The 14,437-nt window shown below is 55.0% G+C and overlaps 1 protein-coding gene across 5 annotated transcripts in view; it reads right to left on the bottom strand.

Annotated features, from left to right (window-relative positions):
• nktr (natural killer cell triggering receptor) overlaps nucleotides 1–13,057 on the bottom strand; it is a 306,045-nt gene extending 292,988 nt beyond the window's left edge. For 3 of the 5 annotated variants that reach the window (XM_072508090.1, XM_072508092.1, XM_072508093.1), the window contains exon 1: nucleotides 12,988–13,057. The gene's annotated coding sequence lies outside the window, so the exon portion shown is untranslated. The remainder of the gene's footprint in view (nucleotides 1–12,987) is intronic. The other 2 variants (XM_072508095.1, XM_072508094.1) reach the window with 2 other exon arrangements.
• Nucleotides 13,058–14,437: the final 1,380 nt, after the last annotated feature.

Raw genomic sequence — 14,437 nt, 5'->3', positions numbered from 1 at the left:
TGCTGCTGCTAAGGAGAAGGGGGAGCTGTTTTGGGATGGGGTGGTCGAGGCGGGAGGGCGCCGTCGGGAGGATACACGGGTACGTGGGAACCGGGTGAGGGGCTGGGTTAAAAGAGGGGATGGCTAGTCGACAAGGGGGGGGGGGGAGATAAAGAGCCCCCCAACCCGGCTGATCATGTGGAACGTGAGAGGGCTGAACGGGCCGATTAAAAGGGCACGGGTACTCGCACACCTAAAGAAATTAAAGGCAGATGTGGTTATGTTGCAGGAGACGCATCTGAAACTGATAGACCAGGTCAGACTACGTAAAGGATGGGTGGGGCAGGTGTTTCATTCGGGTTTGGATGCGAAGAACAGGGGGGTGGCTATCTTAGTGGGGAAACGGGTACTGTTTGAGGCAAAGACCATAGTGGGGGTAGATATGTGATGGTGAGTGGCAGATTACAGGGGGAGGCGGTGGTTCTGGTGAACGTATAAGTGCCCCGAACTGGGATGATGCAAATTTTATGAGGCGTATGTTGGGACGTATCCCGGACCTGGAGGCGGGAAAGTTGGTAATGGGGGGGAAGACTTCAATACGGTGCTTGATCCAGGGCTGGACCGATCGAGGTCCAGGACCGGGAGGAGGCCGGCAGCGGCCAGGGTGCTCAAGGACTTCATGGAGCAGATGGGAGGGGTAGACCCCTGGAGATTTAGTAGGCCTCATTTTTCTCCCATGTCCACAAAGTATACTCACGGATAGACTTTTTTGTCTTGGGAAGGGCACTGATTCCGAAGGTGACAGGGACGGAATATACAGCCATAGCTATTTCAGACCACGCTCCACATTGGGTAGACCTGGAGGTAGGAGAGGAAAAAGAACAGCACCCACTCTGGAGAATGGATATGGGCTTATTGGCGGATGAGGGTGTATGTTTAAGGGTGAGGGGGTGCTTCGAAAGGTACTTGGAGCTTAATGACAATGGAGAGGTTCAGGTGGGAGTGGTCTGGGAGGCGTTGAAGGCGGTGGTTAGAGGGGAACTGATATCCATAAGGGCACATAAAGGGAAGCAAGAGGGTAAAGAAAGGGAGCGATTGCTTAAAGAACTTTTGAGGGTAGACAGGCAATATGCGGAGGCACCGGAGGAGGGACTGTACAGGGAAAGACAAAGGCTGCATGTGGAATTTGACCTGCTGACCACGGGTAAGGCAGAGGCACAGTGGAGGAGGGCACAGGGTGTACAGTATGAGTATGGAGAGGCGGCGAGTCGGCTACTGGCCCACCAATTGAGGAAGAGGGGAGCAGCGAGGGAGATGGGTGGGGTGAGAGATGAAGAGGGAGAGATGGAACAGGGAGCGGAGAGAGTGAACGGGGTGTTCAAGGCATTTTATGAGAGGTTATATAAGGCTCAGCCCCCGGAAGGGAAGGAGGGAATGATGTGTTTCTTGGATCAGCTGGAATTCCCTAAGGTGGAGGAGCAGGAGGGGGCGGGACTGGGAGCACAGATTGAGATGGAGGAGGTGGTATAAGGGATTGGGAGCATGCAGGCGGGGAAGGCCCCGGGACCGGACGGATTCCCGGTGGAATTTTATAGGAAGTATATGGACTTACTGCCCCGCTTTTGACGAAAACCTTTAATGAGGCTAGGGAAAGGGGGCAGCTGCCCCCGACTATGTCGGAGGCAACGATATCGCTCCTTTTGAAGAAGGAAAAAGACCCACTGCAGTGTGGGTCCTACAGGCCCATTTCCCTTTTAAATGTAGATGCTAAGCTCCTGGCCAAGGTGATGGCGACAAGGATAGAGGACTGTGTCCCGGGGGTGGTCCATGAGGATCAAACTGGGTTTGTTAAGGGGAGACAGCTGAACACGAACATACGGAGGTTGCTAGGGGTAATGATGATGCCCCCACCTGAGGGGGAGGCGGAGATAGTGGTGGCGATGGACGCCGAGAAAGCATTCGACAGAGTGGAGTGGGATTATCTGTGGGAGGTGCTGAGGAGATTTGGTTTTGGAGAAGGGTATATCGGATGGGTACAGCTGCTGTATAGGGCCCCGGTGGCGAGCGTGGCCACCAACAGACAGAGGTCTGATTACTTCCGTCTTCATAGAGGGACGAGGCAGGGGTGTCCCCTGTCTCCGTTACTGTTTGCATTGGCGATTGAGCCCCTGGCCATAGCACGGGTGGGGCTCCAGGAAGTGGAGGGGAGTGCTCAGGGGAGGAGAAGAACACCGGGTATCCTTGTATGCAGGTGATTTATTGCTGCATGTTGCGGACCCAGTGGAGGGGATGCCTGATATAATGCAGACACTCAGGGAGTTTGGGGAATTGTCGGGGTACAAATTGAATATGGGTAAGAGTGCGTTGTTTGTGGTGCATCCGGGGGAGCAGAGCAGGGGAATAGATGACTTACCGCTGAGGAAGGTAACAAGAGATTTCCGGTACTTCGGGATTCAGATAGCCAGGAGTTGGGGAACCTTACACCGGCTTAATTTAACAAGATTGGTGGAACAGATGGAGGAGGATTTTAAGAGATGGGACATGGTGCCCCTGTCACTGGTGGGTAGGGTGCAGGTGGTCAAAATGGTAGTCCTCCCGAGATTCCTCTTTGTGTTTCAGTGCCTTCCGGTGATGGTCACAAAGGCTTTTTTCAAGAGAATTGAGAAAAGTGTCATGGGTTTTGTGTGGGCCGGGAAGACCCCGAGAGTGAGGAGGGGGTTCTTGCAGTGTAGCAGGGATAGTGGGGGGCTGGCACTACCGAGCCTAAGTGAATACTATTGGGCCGCCAATATCTCAATGGTGTGTAAGTGGATGGGAGAAGGGGAGGGAGCGGCGTGGAAGAGATTGGAGATGGCGCCTTGCAAGGGAACCAGCTTACAAGCAATGGGGACGGCGCCGTTCTCCCCGAAGAAATACACCACAAGTCCAGTGGTGGTGGCAACACTAAAAATTTGGGGGCAGTGGAGACGACATAGGGGAAGGACGGGAGCCTCGGTGCGGTCCCCGATAAGAAATAACCATAGGTTTGTTCCGGGGAGAATGGATGGGGGATTTGGAGCAAGGCAGAGAGCTGGGGTTGTGCAACTGAGAGATCTGTTCGTAGACGGGACGTTTGCGAGTCTGGGAGCGCAGACGGAAAAATATGGGTTGCCCCAAGGGAATGCATTTCGGTACATGCAACTGAGGGCTTTTGCGAGGCAACAAAGAACAAAGAAATGTACAGCACAGGAACAGGCCCTTCGGCCCTCCAAGCCCATGCCGACCATGCTGCCCGACTAAACTACAATCTTCTACACTTCCTGGGTCCGTATCCTTCTATTCCCATCCTATTCATATATTTGTCAAGATGCCCCTTAAATGTCCCTATCGTCCCTGCTTCCACCACCTCCTCCGGTAGCGAGTTCCAGGCACCCACTACCCTCTGCTTAAAAAACTTGCCTCGTACATCTACTCTAAACCTTGCCCCTCTCACCTTAAACCTATGCCCCCTAGTAATTGACCCCTCTACCCTGGGGAAAAGCCTCTGACTATCCACTCTGTCTATGCCCCTCATAATTTTGTATACCTCTATCAGGTCACCCCTCAACCGCCTTCATTCCAGTGAGAACAAACCGAGTTTATTCAATCGCTCCTCATAGCTTATGCCCTCCATACCAGGCAACATTCTGGTAAATCTCTTCTGCACCCTCTCTAAAGCCTCCACATCCTTCTGGTAGTGTGGCGACCAGAATTGAACACTATACTCCAAGTGTGGCCTAACTAAGGTTCTATACAGCTGCAACATGACTTGCCAATTCTTATACTCAATGCCCCGGCCAATGAAGGCAAGCATGCCGTATGCCTTCTTGACTACCTTCTCCACCTGTGTTGCCCCTTTCAATGACCTGTGGACCTGTACTCCTAGATCTCTTTGACTTTCAATACTCTTGAGGGTTCTACCATTCACTGTATATTCGCTACCTGCATTAGACCTTCCAAAATGCATTACCTCACATTTGTCCGGATTAAACTCCATCTGCCATCTCTCCGCCCAAGTCTCCAGACAATCTAAATCCTGCTGTATCTCCGACAGTCCTCATCGCTATCCGCAATTCCACCAACCTTTGTGTCGTCTGCAAACTTACTAATCAGACCAGTTACATTTTCCTCCAAATCATTTATATATACTACAAAGAGCAAAGGTCCCAGCACTGATCCCTGTGGAACACCACTGGTCACAGCCCTCCAATTAGAAAAGCATCCCTCCATTGCTACTCTCTGCCTTCCATGGCCTAGCCAGTTCTGTATCCACCTTGCCAGCTCACCCCTGATCCTGTGTGACTTCACCTTTTGTACTAGTCTACCATGAGGGACCTTGTCAAAGGCCTTACTGAAGTCCATATAGACAACATCTACTGCCCTACCTGCATCAATCATCTAAGTGACCTCCTCGAAAAACTCTATCAAGTTAGTGAGACACGACCTCCCCTTCACAAAACCGTGCTGCCTCTCACTAATACGTCCATTTGCTTCCAAATGGGAGTAGATCCTGTCTCTAAGAATTCTCTCCAGTAATTTCCCTACCACTGAAGTAAGGCTCACCGGCCTGTAGTTCCCTGGATTATCCTTGCTACCCTTCTTAAACAGAGGAACAACATTGGCTATTCTCCAGTCCTCTGGGACATCATCTGAAGACAGTGAAGATCCAAAGATTTCTGTCAAGGCCTCAGCAATTTCCTCTCCAGCCTCCTTCAGTATTCTGGGGTAGATCCCATCAGGCCCTGGGGACTTATCTACCTTAATATTTTTTAAGACACGCAACACCTCGTCTTTTTGGATCACAATGTGACCCAGGCTATCTACACCCCCTTCTCCAGACTCAACATCTACCAATTCCTTCTCTTTGGTGAATACTGATGCAAAGTATTCATTTAGTACCTCGCCCATTTCCTCTGGCTCCACACATAGATTCCCTTGCCTATCCTTCAGTGGGCCAACCCTTTCCCTGGCTACCCTCTTGCAGGTGAGGGAATTCCCGCAGCTCCCGACGCAGGAGGTTCAGGATAGAGTGATCTCAGGGACATGGGTGGGGGATGGTAGGGTGTCGGATATATACAGGGAAATGAGGGACGAGGGGGAGATCATGGTGGATGAGCTGAAGGGAAAATGGGAAGAGGAGCTGGGGGAAGAGATCGAAGAGGGGCTGTGGGCAGATGCCCTACGTAGGGTAAACTCTTCGTCCTCGTGCGCCAGGCTAAGCCTGATACAATTCAAGGTTTTGCACAGGGCCCATATGACCGGAGCAAGGCTCAGTAAATTTTTCGGGGTAGAGGATAGGTGTGGGAGATGCTCGAGAAGCCCAGCAAACCACACCCACATGTTTTGGTCATGTCCGGCACTGCAGGGGTTCTGGGTGGGGGTGGCAAAGGTGCTTTCGAAGATGGTGGGGGTCCAGGTCGAGCCAGGCTGGGGGGTTGGCTATATTTGGGGTTGCAGAAGAGCCGGGAGTGCAGGAGGCGAAAGAGGCTGATGTCTTGGCCTTTGCGTCCCTAGTAGCCCGGCGAAGGATATTGCTTATGTGGAAGGAAGCCAAACCCCCCGGGCGTGGAGACCTGGATAAATGACATGGCAGGATTCATAAAACTAGAACGGATAAAGTTCGCACTAAGGGGTTCGGCTCAAGGGTTCACCAGGCGGTGGCAACCGTTCATTGACTACCTCGCAGAACGATAAAGGACGTGGGAAGGTAGCAGCAGCAACCCGGGGGGGGGGGCCCGGGCAGGTCCTCAGGGATGTTTGTGTATAGATATTTGTATCAGGTTATGTATATTGGATTGCTCGATTTTATTTTTGGAGAGTTATTATTTTTGATATGGCAGTTGCCATTTAGTTTACATATTATTTATTTATTTGTTAAAATGGCCACTGCTATTTATACTGTTTTATTGTCGAAAAAAGGAAAACCTTTGTATTGTTTTGTTTGGCCAAAAAATTTTGAATTATATATATATTTTTTAAAAGTTACAAGTTAGCTAGGAAGGACCTAAAGAGAAAGCTAAGAGGAGCCAGGAGGGGACATGAGAAGTCTTTGGCAGGTAGGATCAAGGATAACCCAAAAGCTTTCTATAGATATGTCAGGAATAAATGAATGACTAGGGTAAGAGTAGGGCCAGTCAAGGACAGTAGTGGGAAGTTGTGCTTGGAGTCCGAGGAGATAGGAGATGTGCTAAATGAATATTTTTCGTCAGTATTCACACAGGAAAAAGACAATGTTGTCGAGGAGAATACGGAGAATCAGGCTACTAGACTAGAAGGGCTTGAGGTTCATAAGGAGGCGTTAGCAATTCTGGAAAGTGTGAAAATAGATAAGTCCCCTGGGCCAGATGGGATATATCCTAGGATTCTCTGGGAAGCTAGGGAGGAGATTGCTGAGCCTGTGGCTTTGATCTTTAAGTCATCTTTGTCTACAGGAATAGTGCCAGAAGACTGGAGGATAGCAAATGTTGTCCCCTTGTTCAAGAAGGGGAGTAGAGATAACCCCGGTAACTATAGACCAGTGAGCCTTACTTCAGTTGTGGGAAAAATCTTGGAAAGGTTTATAAGAGATAGGATGTATAATCATCTGGAAAGGAATAATTTGATTAGAGATAGTCAACACGGTTTTGTGAAGGGTAGGTCATGCCTCACAAACCTAAGAGAGTTCTTTGAGAAGGTAACCAAACAGGTGGATGAGGATAAAGCAGTTGATGTGGTGTATATAGATTTCAGTAAAGCGTTTGATAAGATTCCCCATGGTAGTCTGCTACAGAAAATACGGTGGCATGGGAATTAGGGTGATTTAGCAGTTTGGATCAGAAATTGGCTAGCTGGAAGACGACAAAGGGTGGTGGTTGATGGGAAATGTTCAGACTGGAGTCCAGTTACTAGTGGTGTACCACAAGGATCTGTTTTGGGGCCACTGCTGTTTGTCATTTTTATAAATTACCTGGAGGAGGGAGTAGAAGGATGGGTGAGTAAATTTGCAGATGACACTAAAGTCAGTGGAGTCGTGGACAGGGCGGAAGGATGTTACAAGTTACAGAGGGACATAGATAAGCTGCAGCGCTGGGCTGAGGGGTGGCAAATGGAGTTTAATGCAGAAAAGTGTGAGGTGATTCATTTTGGAAGGAATAACAGGAAGACTGAGTACTGGGCTAATGGTAAGATTCTTGGCAATGTGGATGAGCAGAGAGATATCGGTGTCCATGTACATAGATCCTTGAAAGTTGCCACCCAGGTTGAGAGGGTTGTTAAGAAGGCGTACGGTGTGTTAGCTTTTATTGGTAGAGGGATTGGGTTTCGGAGCCATGAGGTCATGTTGCTGCTGTACAAAACTCTGGTGCGGCCGCATTTGGAGTATTGCGTGCAATCCTGGTTGCCGCATTATAGGAAGGATGTGGGGAGGTGTCAGAGGTAAGTTCTTTACACAGAGAGTGGTGGGTGCGTGGAATGCACCGCCAGCAGAGGGGTGGAGTCAGAGTCATTAGGGACATTTAAGCGACTCTTAGACGGGCACATGGACAGCAGTAAATTGAAGGGGTGTAGGTTAGTTTGATCTTAGATTAGGATAAATGGTCTGAACAACATAGTGGCTGAAAGGCCTGTACTGTTCTATGTTTTATGTGCAGAGTAGGTGGATTGGCCACGCTCAATTACCCCTTAAATTGGAAAAAAATAATCGGGCACTCTAAATTTTTTTTTTTTTTAAGTGAAGAAAATTCTCCACACCCCAGTCCAAAATAACCGTTTGTTTATTCTGACACTCACCCACAAACAGATGGAAGACCAGTGAATCTGTTTTTAGTGATATTGGTTGAGGCAGGAACATTGGCATGAACACAAGAACCTCCTAGTCTTTATGCAATGGGATACTTGACTTTGTCTGGAACCCTCAAGGTCTGCGACCTCTGATGATGTAGAAATCCTTTAATGGTGACTGAAGATCATCCCTTCAAATTACACAGGCCCCAGATGACTCGGGCAAAAACGGCACTGAAAAATTCCATCCCAGATGGCAAAAAACACCCTTTGCAGGGCCTTTTACCATACACCACAAGACCAAAATTTGATGGACCAAATAGCCTCCTCCCAAGTCCTAATGGCCCCATGATTTAAATTTCATCCATTCACTGAAATAAACTCAGTAAAACTATTACTTTCACAGCTTTTGTTATGCAGGAGTAAACATTGTGCATGGGAGAATTCTTCTTTTATGTTTCTTTTCAACCATTTGCCTTACTCTCGGTCCAAGCGATACAACGTATATTCAAGTTTCAACTCAACAAATATGGTAAATGACACTGGGCATGATGATACACCCCCAGATATTTAAGCATAACAATTCCCCCCTCAGCAGGAATCCTCTTAAGAATTGTCATGAAAGTTACTTACTACATACACACACAGCCTCCAAACACTTGCACTCAAACATTAAATTGATAACATCTGTGCTGTGTAATAATTTGGCTCAAAACTCATTGCTAATTAGACAAACAGAACTATGGATAAAACTGCCATTCCAGTTACCATCGAGGGTGTATTTGCACACAATCCTCTAGTCTAGGCAACATATTTTAAATCATTGTTTAACGCTCCTCAGGAAAATTCCAGGTTAAATGAACCGGTTTAGACAATTCACAAAGGAGATAAAAAGGACAAAGAACAGAAATGAAGTAAATAATTCTGAAAATACTTGCAAGAACTCACAAGAATATATCACGGAAACATTGACTATAATATAAAAACAAATATTCACACACTATTAGCATTGAGGCAGGAAGAAACATGGAATATAGACCAAGATGAATGCTACCTTTTCACTTCAGTACGTTTTTAAGTTATCAATAGGTTCATACACACCCAGAATAACTACAAAATATGCCGCTCAGGAAGCATGGCATGTGTTGCAATCACATGCATTACAGTAATCCTGGGACTGAAATAAATCTTTGTCCACCACTCTACACACACAGTTGCCCATAAAATAAAGCAATCGTCTAGTCAAAAGCTGTTTGTTTTTAAAACAAAGTTAATTAAGGAAAAGGTCTGAAGCAACTGATCAAAAATATAATATATATTTTTAGTTAAACTCAAAAATCTGGTCAGAAACATTTAATTATCTTTAACCACCAAAATGACAATGCCTGTAGAAATATATTTTTTAAAACAAATGTTAGACACACAGTGGGATCTCGGTCGTTGCGTAAATCCTGGGCGGATGGAGGGGATGCAAAGGGCACATACCAACAAAGAGAGGAGGCAGATGGGGCGTTCGGCCCGAGAAAAGGGCAGGGGTGTGGAAGGGGCACGGGGGTGGAAGGGGCGCACGATCCGACAAAGGGGCAGGGGGTGGAAGGAGCGCGCACCCCGAGAAAGGGGCAGGGGGGGTGGAAGGGGCGCGCCCCCCGAGAAAGGGGCAGAGGGGTGGAAGGGGCACGCCCCCAGACAATGGGGCAGGGCGGTGGAAGGGGCGCACGCTCCGACCAAGGGGCAGGGGGGTGGAAGGGGCGCACGCCCCGACCAAGGGGCAGGGGGGTGGAAGGGGCGCACGCCCCGACCAAGGGGCAGGGGGGTGGAAGGGGCGCACGCCCCGACCAAGGGGCAGGGGGGTGGAAGGGGCGCACGCCCCGACCAAGGGGCAGGGGGGTGGAAGGGGCGCACGCCCCGACCAAGGGGCAGGGGGGTGGAAGGGGCGCACGCCCCGACCAAGGGGCAGGGGGGTGGAAGGGGCGCACGCCCCGACCAAGGGGCAGGGGGGTGGAAGGGGCGCACGCCCCGACCAAGGGGCAGGGGGGTGGAAGGGGCGCACGCCCCGACCAAGGGGCAGGGGGGTGGAAGGGGCGCACGCCCCGACCAAGGGGCAGGGGGGTGGAAGGGGCGCACGCCCCGACCAAGGGGCAGGGGGGTGGAAGGGGCGCACGCCCCGACCAAGGGGCAGGGGGGTGGAAGGGGCGCACGCCCCGACCAAGGGGCAGGGGGGTGGAAGGGGCGCACGCCCCGACCAAGGGGCAGGGGGGTGGAAGGGGCGCACGCCCCGACCAAGGGGCAGGGGGGTGGAAGGGGCGCACGCCCCGACCAAGGGGCAGGGGGGTGGAAGGGGCGCACGCCCCGACCAAGGGGCAGGGGGGTGGAAGGGGCGCACGCCCCGACCAAGGGGCAGGGGGGTGGAAGGGGCGCACGCCCCGACCAAGGGGCAGGGGGGTGGAAGGGGCGCACGCCCCGACCAAGGGGCAGGGGGGTGGAAGGGGCGCACGCCCCGACCAAGGGGCAGGGGGGTGGAAGGGGCGCACGCCCCGACCAAGGGGCAGGGGGGTGGAAGGGGCGCACGCCCCGACCAAGGGGCAGGGGGGTGGAAGGGGCGCACGCCCCGACCAAGGGGCAGGGGGGTGGAAGGGGCGCACGCCCCGACCAAGGGGCAGGGGGTGGAAGGGGCGCACGCCCCGACCAAGGGGCAGGGGGGTGGAAGGGGCGCACGCCCCGACCAAGGGGCAGGGGGGTGGAAGGGGCGCACGCCCCGACCAAGGGGCAGGGGGGTGGAAGGGGCGCACGCCCCGACCAAGGGGCAGGGGGGTGGAAGGGGCGCACGCCCCGACCAAGGGGCAGGGGGGTGGAAGGGGCGCACGCCCCGACCAAGGGGCAGGGGGGTGGAAGGGGCGCACGCCCCGACCAAGGGGCAGGGGGGTGGAAGGGGCGCACGCCCCGACCAAGGGGCAGGGGGGTGGAAGGGGCGCACGCCCCGACCAAGGGGCAGGGGGGTGGAAGGGGCGCACGCCCCGACCAAGGGGCAGGGGGGTGGAAGGGGCGCACGCCCCGACCAAGGGGCAGGGGGGTGGAAGGGGCGCACGCCCCGACCAAGGGGCAGGGGGGTGGAAGGGGCGCACGCCCCGACCAAGGGGCAGGGGGTGGAAGGGGCGCACGCCCCGACCAAGGGGCAGGGGGGGTGGAAGGGGCGCACGCCCCGACCAAGGGGCAGGGGGGTGGAAGGGGCGCACGCCCCGACCAAGGGGCAGGGGGGTGGAAGGGGCGCACGCCCCGACCAAGGGGCAGGGGGGTGGAAGGGGCGCACGCCCCGACCAAGGGGCAGGGGGGTGGAAGGGGCGCACGCCCCGACCAAGGGGCAGGGGGGTGGAAGGGGCGCACGCCCCGACCAAGGGGCAGGGGGGTGGAAGGGGCGCACGCCCCGACCAAGGGGCAGGGGGGTGGAAGGGGCGCACGCCCCGACCAAGGGGCAGGGGGGTGGAAGGGGCGCACGCCCCGACCAAGGGGCAGGGGGGTGGAAGGGGCGCACGCCCCGACCAAGGGGCAGGGGGGTGGAAGGGGCGCACGCCCCGACCAAGGGGCAGGGGGGTGGAAGGGGTGCACTCCCCGACCAAGGGGCAGGGGGGGCGGAAGGGGCACACACCCCGACACAGGGGCAGGGGGGTGGAATGGGCGCGTGCCCTGAGAAAGGGGCAGAGGGGGTGGAATGGGCGCGTGCCCTGAGAATGGGCCATTATAAGGGGGGGGTTTGGGTAACGGGCCGGGGGGGGGGGGGGGTGGGGTTTGGGTAACGGGCTGGGTGTGGGGGGGTGGGTAACGGGCCGGGGGGGGGGGGTTTGGGTAACGGGCCGGGGGGGGGGGGGGGAAAGAGAGAGAGAGAGAACGGGCGGGGGGGGGGGGGGGGGGGGGGAGAGAGAGAAGAGGAGAACGGGCTGGGGGGGGGGGGGGGTGTAACGGGCCGGGGGGGGGGGGCGGTTTGGGTAACGGGCCGGGGGGGGGGGGGGGGGGGTTTGGGTAACGGGCCGGGGGGGGGGGTTTGGGTAACGGGCCGGGGGGGGGGGTTTGGGTAACGGGCCGGGGGGGGGGTTTGGGTAACGGGCCGGGGGGGGGGGGGGGGGTTGGGTAACGGTCCGGGGGGGGGGGGGGTTGGGTAACGGGCCGGGGGTTGGGTTTGGGTAACGGGCTGGGGGTATGGGGGGGGGTTTGGGTAACGGGCCAGGGGGGGGGGGGGGTTTGGGTAACGGGCCGGGGGGGGGGGGGGGGGTTTGGGTAACGGGCCGGGGGGGGGGGGGGGTTTGGGTAACGGGCCGGGGGGGGGGGGGGTTTGGGTTAACGGGCGGGGGGTGGGGGTTTGGGTAACGGGCCAGGGGGTTTGGGTAACAGGCCGGGGGGGGGGGGGGTAAAAAAGAGAGAGAGAACGGGCCGGGGGGGGGGGGGGGGGGGGAGAAGAGGAGAACGGGCCGGGGGGGGGGGGGGGTGTAACGGGCCGGGGGGGGGTCGGTTTGGGTAACGGGCCGGGGGGCGGTTTGGGTAACGGGCCGGGGGGGGTTTGGGTTACGGGCCGGGGGGGGGGTTGGGTAACGGGCCGGGGGGGGGGGGGTTGGGTAACGGGCCGGGGGGGGGGGGGGGTTGGGTAACGGGCCGGGGGGGGGGGGGTTGGGTAACGGGCCGGGGGGGGGGGGTTGGGTAACGGGCCGGGGGGGGGGGGGGGTTGGGTAACGGGCCGGGGGGGGGGTTGGGTAACGGGCCGGGGGGGGTTTGGGTAACGGGCCGGGGGTGGGGGGTTTGGGTAACGGGCCGGGGGTGGGGGGTTTGGGTAACGGGCCGGGGGGGGGGGGGTAATGGGCCGGGGGCGGGGGGGGGGTTGGGTAATGGGCCGGGGGCGGGGGGGGGGTTGGGTAACGGGCCGGGGGGGGGGGGGTTGGGTAACGGGCCGGGGGGGGGGGGGGTAACGGGCCGGGGGGGGGGGGGGGGTAACGGGCCGGGGGGGGGGGGGGTAACGGGCCGGGGGGGGGGGGGGTAACGGGCCGGGGGGGGGGGGGGGGGGGTTGGGTAACGGGCCGGGGGGGGGGGGGGTAAACGGGAGCCCCTCACATCCGCCTGAAGAAGTAATGGGCTCCCCTTCCAGGGTCCTCCCGCTCCTGCCGCTATCTTTCGCCGCCCGGCAGCGGGGGAGAGAAGAGCGAACAAAGGGCGAAAAAGATGAAAGTAAAAGTTAAAGGCGCCGCTCACCTCGGAGCTCTGCAAATGGCGCTGTTACCAAGCACCGCGCCGAGCATCTTGGGAACGCGGACGACCCGCCCATCCGCGTTAAAGGGCACGTCCGTCACCTCCAGCCCCGCCCTCCGCTCTATTAAAAGTCGGCGAACATTATTGCGTTTCCACCAAGGGGGTGAGGAGATAATGAACAAGATGGCAGGGAGAAAGGAATGATTTTTTTTCTTTAGAACAAACTCACCACCACCTTCTAAAGGGCAATTGCTGTTGGCCAGCCAGCGACGCCCACATCCTGTAAATGAATACAAAATATGTCGGGACTACAATGTTCAAAGAGTTAGCACAGGCATGATGGGCTGAATGGTCTGCTTCTGTGCTGGTACGATTCTTTCATCGGGGAAAAGGTAGACTTGCGTTTCTCCTGCGCTTTTTGTCACTTCAGGGCACCCCCGAGGCACTTTGCAATCATTAAAGGACTTTCATAACAGTAGTTGTAACTTTGGAAACTTGGGGACCAAATTGATCTCAGCAAGCTCCCACAAGCAGCAAGTATGATGATAGTGAGATCATGAGCTTTTAACGATATTGGTGAGTGACAAATATTGGCCAAGGCACTAGGACCCAACTGCTTTTCTTTGAGATATTATGTGTTTTATATATATTAATAATTTGGATGAAAATGTAGGAGGCATGGTTAGTAAGTTTGCAGGTGACACCACGATTGGTGGCATAGTGGATGGTGAAGAAGGTTATGTAAGATTGCATCAGGATCTTGGCCAATTGGGCCAGTGGGCCGATGTATTTCAGATGGAGTATATGATTTGGATAAATAATTTGTGATTCATTTTGGTAGATCAAATCAGGGCAGGACCTACTCAGTTAATGGTAGGGAGCTGGGGAGAGTTACGGAGCAAAGAGATCTAGGGGGATAGAGAAAATGCTGGGAAATCTCAGCAAGTGTGGCAGCATCTGTAGGGAGAGAAAAGAGCTAACGTTTCAAGTCCAATGACTCTTTGTCAAAGCTAACAGACAGAGAAAGTGGGAAGTATTAATTCCCTCCCAATCTTATCCACCTTTCCTTCACCTTTCTCCTCTTTGCTTCCCCCTTCCCCTCCCTCCACATCTACAGTTCATCCTCTGACGTTAGTTTCCCTGCTGTTTGACCTTTCACATCTTTTGTTCTCTCTGGGGACTGTCATTAGCACTCTTTCCCCTTGGTTTCTGTGGCCATTAGCACCCGGTTTCCCTGGGTTTCTGTGGCCATGACGCATCTTTCATTCTCACTCCACAGTATAAATATTTCCCACTTTCTCTGTTAGCTTTGACAAAGAGTCATCGGACTCGAAACGTTAGCTCTTTTCTTGCCCTACAGATGCTGCCAGACCTGCTGAGATTTTCCAGCATTTTCTCTTTCGTTTCAGATTCCAGCATCCGCAGTAATTTGCTTTTATTAAAGAGATCTAGA

The sequence above is a fragment of the Scyliorhinus torazame genome, chromosome 6 (assembly GCF_047496885.1).
Source record: "Scyliorhinus torazame isolate Kashiwa2021f chromosome 6, sScyTor2.1, whole genome shotgun sequence".
In the NCBI taxonomy this organism is placed as follows: Eukaryota; Metazoa; Chordata; class Chondrichthyes; order Carcharhiniformes; family Scyliorhinidae; genus Scyliorhinus; species Scyliorhinus torazame.
This window is presented reverse-complemented; position numbering and strand designations above follow the sequence as displayed.